Source organism: Aethalodelphis obliquidens, unplaced genomic scaffold, assembly GCF_003676395.1.
Source record: "Aethalodelphis obliquidens isolate GAN/ISIS:26980383/991018 unplaced genomic scaffold, ASM367639v1 scaffold49, whole genome shotgun sequence".
In the NCBI taxonomy this organism is placed as follows: domain Eukaryota; kingdom Metazoa; phylum Chordata; class Mammalia; order Artiodactyla; family Delphinidae; genus Aethalodelphis; species Aethalodelphis obliquidens.
The window spans coordinates 6,362,784-6,370,622 of record NW_020837993.1 but is presented as its reverse complement, the minus strand read 5'-3'; positions in this window follow the sequence as shown (position 1 = coordinate 6,370,622).

The following is a 7,839-nucleotide window of genomic DNA, read 5'->3' as shown; positions in this document are numbered from 1 at the left end:
AGGCAGTATATTGTTACAGAACCAAATGGACTAATCCCATGCCAAGATCTTAAAACAATGCAAACATTTTATGCCCTATGCCAGTGTTTATGTTCTATTCTTAAATATTTCATCCTGTTACTTTAGTGGAGAAACTGAGTTAGGGTGTATTGCAATTTTGCATTCAATATTTCAACAATTAGCATTGGTGACGACGTCAAGAATTCGAGTTCTGGAGTTTGGCCCTTACTCAGCTGAGATGAGTCTCCTATTCAGGCTCTACCATATAAAAGCATCTCTTTTCTGCTAAATTGTTAAATCTAGTGTAGGTTTATCCTCCTTCCATCCTTTACCTCTGGAGCTGAGCATTAGTTGGTCCTGAGGTTCCTTAATGGAATTTTAATGATGGAGAATACATTTGAGATATTTAAATAAATGCCCATGACTCTCTATACAGCTTAATTACTACTACTACTAATGTTTTACATTAAAGTTTATTAAAGGGCAGATTCAGGTCAAAAACATGGATTTTCTGATTCCTAGTCTGATGTTCCTTATATCGCTCATGCTGCATTTGAGCCGTTATTAAGGATGTTGTCTCATTATAAATAGGATGTGTTTTTTCACCCAGTATTGTTTCTCAGTGATGCTCTGAATAAATTAGGAAAGTGTTTACGTGTGTATGTGTGCATGCACGTGTAAATGGATGAGTATAACCCATACAAGTATAGGAAATCTGCTTTGAAAATAAATATGGATGACAAAATCTCTAAGAAAAAAAAAGAAATGTACTCCTACCCAAACTGGTTAAATTAGATTAGAAAACCTTAGTGGATGTGATAGGCAGATTAATGGTCCACCATGGATGTCCACATCCTCATCTCCAGAACCTGCAAATATGTTAGGCTACATGGCAAAAGGCATTTAAGATTGCAGATGTCATTAAATCACTAATCAACTGGCCTGAAATACGGAGATTATCCTGGATTATCCAGTTGGGGCCAAAAAATTCACAAGAGTGAGTCCTTAAGAGTAGAAAAAAGACTTGGAAAAGACAACAAGAAAGATGGCAGAGTGGAAGAAACTCTGCCCAACATTGCTGGCTTCAAAGATGGAGGAAGGGGGGCAGGTGCCAAGGTACATTGGCCTTCAGTAGCTGGAAAAGGCAAGGAAACTGTCCTCCCCTAGACGCTCCAGGAGGAATGCAGCCCCGTTGACCTCTTGATTTTCACCCAAGTGAGATCATTTCAAACTACTGACCTCCAGAACTGTAAGATAAATTTGTGTTGTTTTAAGCCACTAAATTTATGGTTATTTGTTACAGCAGCCACAGAAACCAATACAACAGGGCTCTCTTTAATGCAATGTATCATTTTTAACCTAAAGAGGAGACACTGCATCAAAATTAAACATCACTGAATATTTCTGCTTATCAATCAGACTTTGATTTTTTAAAAATTCTAGGAGACTTTATACTTTCAGGCATTCTCACTGTACTTTATTATACTTTTAACAAATGGTAAAGGAAAGGAGAAAAATAGTCTGGTGTGTACTGTTTAGTCAATTTTCATCAAAATGTTTATCTGTCTAAATCGTTGTTTTTCTAATTCAGCTAATGTGATAAGAAACTTCAGTAATGTGTATTTTCTGTTACATATGAGATTTAGATATCTACAACATCAGAATACATGATATGAAAGCTGTTGTTTATCATTTCTTGGATATTTTCATCATCTTCCCTCATATTATAACAACTGGCTATTATAAAGAAGATGAAAATGATTCTTTGTTTTCTAAGATTCTTATTTTCTTTCATTATAACAAGTATTCAAACTTCCTGCTGTTACATAATTTAACACACAGTGATTAAGTTACTAGATCTTTACATTTTTTTTAAACTGTGAAAACTGGGTAAAGTATTTTGAACAGCCCTCCAATAATTGTAGCCTCATTTATTTATAAATAATATACATATACAAGACTATTAGGGTGTTATGTACTTTATGAAACATGCCAGGAGGGGAATTTTTTAAGGAGAAGAAGAAATATAAATAGACTATAGAATAGCAGAAGTAAAACAGTATTAACCTTGTTGGACTTTATAGATGTAGGTTTGAGTCCTGTTCCACTTATTACCACTATCTGGCTTTGACGATGATTCTCTAACGGCTTTGTTCCTGCTCTGTAAGATGAAAATTATAATTATACTGAGAGAAATTCAGGGAATATGATGAAGGCAGATATATAGATGTGTACATGTATCTATATGTATGGAAGATTATATATATTATTTTTATCTATAGATAGATATAAATAATCTTCTCAAAACATTTCATAAAGACACACAGAGAAACTATACTAGAATAACCAAAACTCACATAAAACATAAGTCATCCAAACTAGATTACATGACATCCTCATGAACCCCAAAATATAAATGGGTGAAGACAAACTACTGATAGTTTTAAAACCTACATGGTATCAACAGAGGAAGCATGGGGTATCTGATGGACCTGACATCAAAAGAACACTCAAATTTCCAATTGATACACTGAGACATAGGGCAAGCAATGTGAGAACAGTAGCTGAAACTAAGAAGGACTTTTGCACACTCCAGTTTTTAGGTGAGTGCATGATAAGCTCTGAGGGCGGTGGAGCTGTCTGGGTACTATGAACTCTCCAATCTCAAAACCAATAGAAGAGCTCCTTCCAGAATAAAATCTGCTAGTGAGTCAGATATTTCCATGAATAAAAGCAAAATTGAGTGGGACAGGGACCAATAGGGGGAAAGAAAGAGAAGGTTTAGATACCAGTTGTTGAGAGGAGAAGAGAGGAGGAAGAACTCAAATTGCAAAGCCATGTTTTTTTTAATTACTTTGCAAGGACAATAGCTGTGAAGCTATCCTGACCCATATGCCCACAGAAAAAGTTCAGGGAAAATAATTCTAAGTAAAAATGAATAAAGAGATGTCAATTCATATCAACTTAGAAAAAAATAAGCATGACGAGCCTTATTTCACACAGTACACCAAACTCAATTCTGGATTGAGTGAAGGTAATTCAATAAAGCTTTTCAGAGGCAACCATGGGAGAAAATCTTCATGACTTTGGAGTAGAAAAGAATTTCTTAAGCAAGATACTAAAAGCACAGATAATTTAAAAAGTAATAAATTATACTGCATTAAAATTTAGAACTTCTTTCCGTTAAAAGATACCATTGACAAGTCATAAACACTGAAAAGGCAAGTCATAAAATGGGGAAGAAATGCTCACAATACATATCTCTGACAAATGATTCATATGCAGATTATGTGTAAAGAAATTTTACAAAATAGTCAAAGAAAATCAGGATGATTCATTTTGAAAAAAATGGCAAAAGAGTTGAATAGACTCTTGACAGAAAAGAATATCTAAATTATCAGGAAATATATGAAAAATGTGCCTAACTTCTTTAGCTATCACAGAAATGCAGATTAAAACTGCAATGAGATACAACTGCATACATGTCTGATGTTTAAAATGAAATGGGTGGAGATATCAAGCGTTGAAGAGAATATGGAGCTACCAGAACTCTCTTACAGTGCTGTTTGAAATGCAAATAGGTACAACCACTTCGGGAAACTGGATGTATCTTCTAGAGCTTGATTTGCATACCCTATGACTCAGCAATTTTACTAGGATATCCCCAGCAGAACCTATACATTGACTTGATATTACATTTTGAAATATACTTGGGATAACTGAACTAGAAAAATCAACATGTAGACATTTTTTCTAGTAAATCTACTGGACTTCCAAGGAAAAATAGTAAGTCATTTACACGTAGTAGAGAATCAGACTGATCAGACTTTTAACAGCAGTCACCTTGCCGGTAGAAAACAGATATTTAAAATATAATAGTAAAAATCAATCAAGTATTAAAAAACAAGACAAAAAGCAAATAACAAAAAACATGGGTGAGTTCTTCTATGACATGTGAATGAGGAACACTTCCTTAAAAGTCTGGGAACAATATGGAAAAATATAGATAAAATGATTTTATTAAAAAATACAAACACTAAAACAATTTTTTTGGTGAAAGACATTATAATTAGAGTTTAAAAAATGACAAACTTGGAAAAGTATTTGCAACTTTTATCACAGATGAAGGGTTAATATTCCTATATAATTAATTTCTAAAAATATAAAAAACGCCAAAATCTTTGTACAAAAATGGGCTAGAGAAATGATCAGAAAATTCATAGAAAAAGAAATGCAAATAGATATTCAACATAGGAAAAGCATTTCTCACAATAAGAGAAATGCAAATTAAAACTACATTAAAATATCATTTTTCACTTATCAGATTGGAAAAATTCAAAAGTTTGTCAATCTACTGGGCTGGTGAGCCTGGGGGAAACAAGCATTCTCAAATCTTATTTGGGAGAATGTAAAATTGAAAAGCTCTACAGAAGAGGATTTAGCAGTTACTAGCAAAATTACCTATATATTTACCTTTTGACCAATTCAACATCTAGGAGGAAACACTAGTAAATTTATAAAGAAAGACGTGCAAAACAATTCATTGCAACGTCAATGGTAAAAGCAATAATTGGAAAGAACTAAATAAGTATTACTTGCTATATCCACAGGTGCAAAACAGAATGAGGATCATATTTATATACTGCGATGGAGTACTTTCCAGAACATGTTGTTCAGTGTAAAAAGTAAGTTGGATAAAAGTGTTTTAGTAGGATACTAATTCTCTAAGTAACACATATGCTAACATATGTGTGTGTCTGTGTGTGCTTATGTTAAAAAAAATTTAATACAACTAATGTGATGGAAGGAGAAAAAAAGTTACTTTGGGGGGAAGGTGATAATACTTCATAGATTTGACTTTGGAGGAGAGTAACTATTTTACCAATTATAAAACCAAATTAAATTTTAAAAGCAATCCCTAAAAACAAATAAAACAAATTAACTTACATATGTATGCAATCGGTGGCATAATTCCAGAGAAGAACCATTCTATGTGACTTAAAGACAATCATTTGGAGAACTACATAAATAAATAATTACCTGTAATAATATTATTAGTGGTAGTACTGGTATTGTTATTCTGAGACTGCTGTGATTGTGTTCTGGGATAAAGAGCATGCTTAATTCTGTAATATTCTAATTTACATTAGGTTTACTTGAAAACTGGAATTCTCCATATAGGCAAATAAGACATAGAAGTAAGATTAAAGAATTTAAGTAAAAACCCTGTAGCTGGAAGTATCAGCATGAATTTATCATGTATTGAAAAGAGCTAGAAACAATGAGAAACTCAGTTGTACTCAGCACTTTTAGCACCCCGTGTGAGGTTTAATTTTATATGTCATCTGACTGGGCCACAGGGCACCGAGATCAAACATTATTTTGGGTGTTTCTGTGAGGATGTTTTGTGATAAGATTAACCTTTAAACTGGTAGACTGTGTAAAGCAGATTGCTCTCCCTAATGTGTGTGGGCCTCATTTAATCTGTTGAAGGCCTGAATGAAAAAAAAAAAAAAAAGCCTCTCCTTCCCTGAGTAAGAAAGGATTTTCTACTTCAGTGCCTTTGAACTGGGACATGGGCTTTTTTCCTGTCTTCAGACTGGAACTGAAACATAATTCTTTCTGGGATTTAAGCCTGCCAGCCTCTGAACTAGAACTCCATTATTGGTCCTCCAGGTCACCAGCTTGCTGGCTCACCCTGCGGATTTGAGACTTACCAGCCTCCATAATTGTGTGGGCCAATTTGTTATCTTTACACACACACACACACACACACACACACACACACACACATATCCTATTGGTTCTTTTTCTCTAGAGAATGCTGGTAAGGCACCCACACTGTGGTCTTGAAATACCATTTCCCACTAAAAAACCCAGTGTTCTTGGGAGAAATGGCTGATTCTAAATCCTCAGTAAGGTAGGTGCACAATGAGTTTCATGCATCTCATCATATCAGATATCAAGAAAACTATCAAAAAGTACTAAGATCATGTCAAAAGGAATCAGAAGCCAACTTAAAGAGACCTCATTGACACTTTGTCTATAAGGATAATAATGGCAATAATTTGAAACATTTAAAAACGTTTAAATCCATTGGTTCACAGAGACAAAAAATCTAATTGATCAACATTAGATGTGAATGGATAATGTGAATAAATCTTTATTTTAAAATCTGGTAAATAAAGGGGAAAAAACTTGAATTTCCTTCTTTGAAGTATAAGCTGATGAATAAGGAGAAACATTAAATGTAAAATATGCCTATATTGCAGTCCTAATGAAGTAATGGATCTAGACTTCATTCATTGCTAACATTATATGCCTCTTGATGGCAGAGTATAGCAGCACTATGAAATAGCATCAAAAAGTATCAAACCTTATTTTGTTTCTGTCTCAGCCTATCAATAGTAATGCTATCAGCTAGGAATATCTGGGAGCATTCAACTTGGCCCATCGTGAGTCCCCATAGACATTTTGAATGCAGTGGCTGGACCAGCCCTTGTGATTCTTATTCTGATTGCAAGATCCTGCAGACACCTCAGCAGCAGCCATCAGGGAACTTTGAAATGAACAAGATTTATTACTCACAGGTCCTGGAGGGTACACAGCATTCCTGGGGCCATACAACAAGGTCATGGGGAGAGAGAGAGAGAGAGAGAGAGAGCATGGACCTTGAAGTTGTGCCTTTACTGGGGTCAAGGGTGGGGTGCCTAGGGTTTTGTGGGTTCATTATTTATTGGTGAATTTAAACCATAAGAGTGGGAATTAAAGTAGAAGAAAGGAAAAGCAGGGTCACCAAAAAGGTCAGTTATCTACGTCAGCCAGGACTTTCTGGAAGGAGAACGTCATGGGTGGGGTGGCCTGGCTCCTTACATAATGGCTAGTTGACAATGTGTTCATTCAAGATGAATGTCTTTGAAATGGATGCCTTTAATGTCAGGCACTTACATTACAATCCAAAAAGCTAATTGTCAGGGCCTTATACTTCAAATTGTATCTGAGAACACCTCTTTCCAATTACTATTTACAGAGAACAGGAGGACAGAGAACATATTAAATGACACCATGGGGATGCAATCATTTAAATTCAGATGATCAGAAGATTTACAGGACAAAAAAATCAGTTTCTTTAACTAATAAATTGAGACAAAAAATACAGATTGGAAACATACAAGCTTAAAAGTGATTTCAGAGATATATTAACAATGAAATATGTGAACTTATTTGGAATCTGATTCAAATTATAAACAAGAATGTTTATTACAGAACAATTAATACTAATATTAATCTTCATCTTGAACTCCCCAACTTTCTTGTAGTACAAATCAAGGAAATAACTTTTCTTATTTTCAGCTGTACTACTCCACTAAAATATACAGGTTAATTAATATGTTAATGTTGTCTGTTGCAAATTACTTCAGATCTCTTTTTGGGAAAGGCCAGATGTAAATGATTAAGTAAATACTCAAACTGGGGTAGTCATAGGGTACACATATGTACAGCTTAATAAATCCCTATAAATACTGCCAACAGTTTCCCAGAGTGGATGAACTAATTTACACTTCTACTAGCAAAAATTGGTAGGAGCTAGGGAGAAATGGGAAAAGAAGACATTTGGAGCCCCAGGCCCCAGGAGGATGTGGATTTCAGAACTCCTAGGCAGTGTACATACTTGGTAGTAGTTGGTACTCAGAAGTTTCTCTCAACTGCATGAGTCCCCACAGAGGAGGGAAGACAGAGGAGAACAAGTGACAGCTCACACAGGAGGTGCACCTCAGGACTTAGTTCCTAGTGGTATAAAGAATAGTATATAGCAGAGGTTCTCACCTGGGGGACATT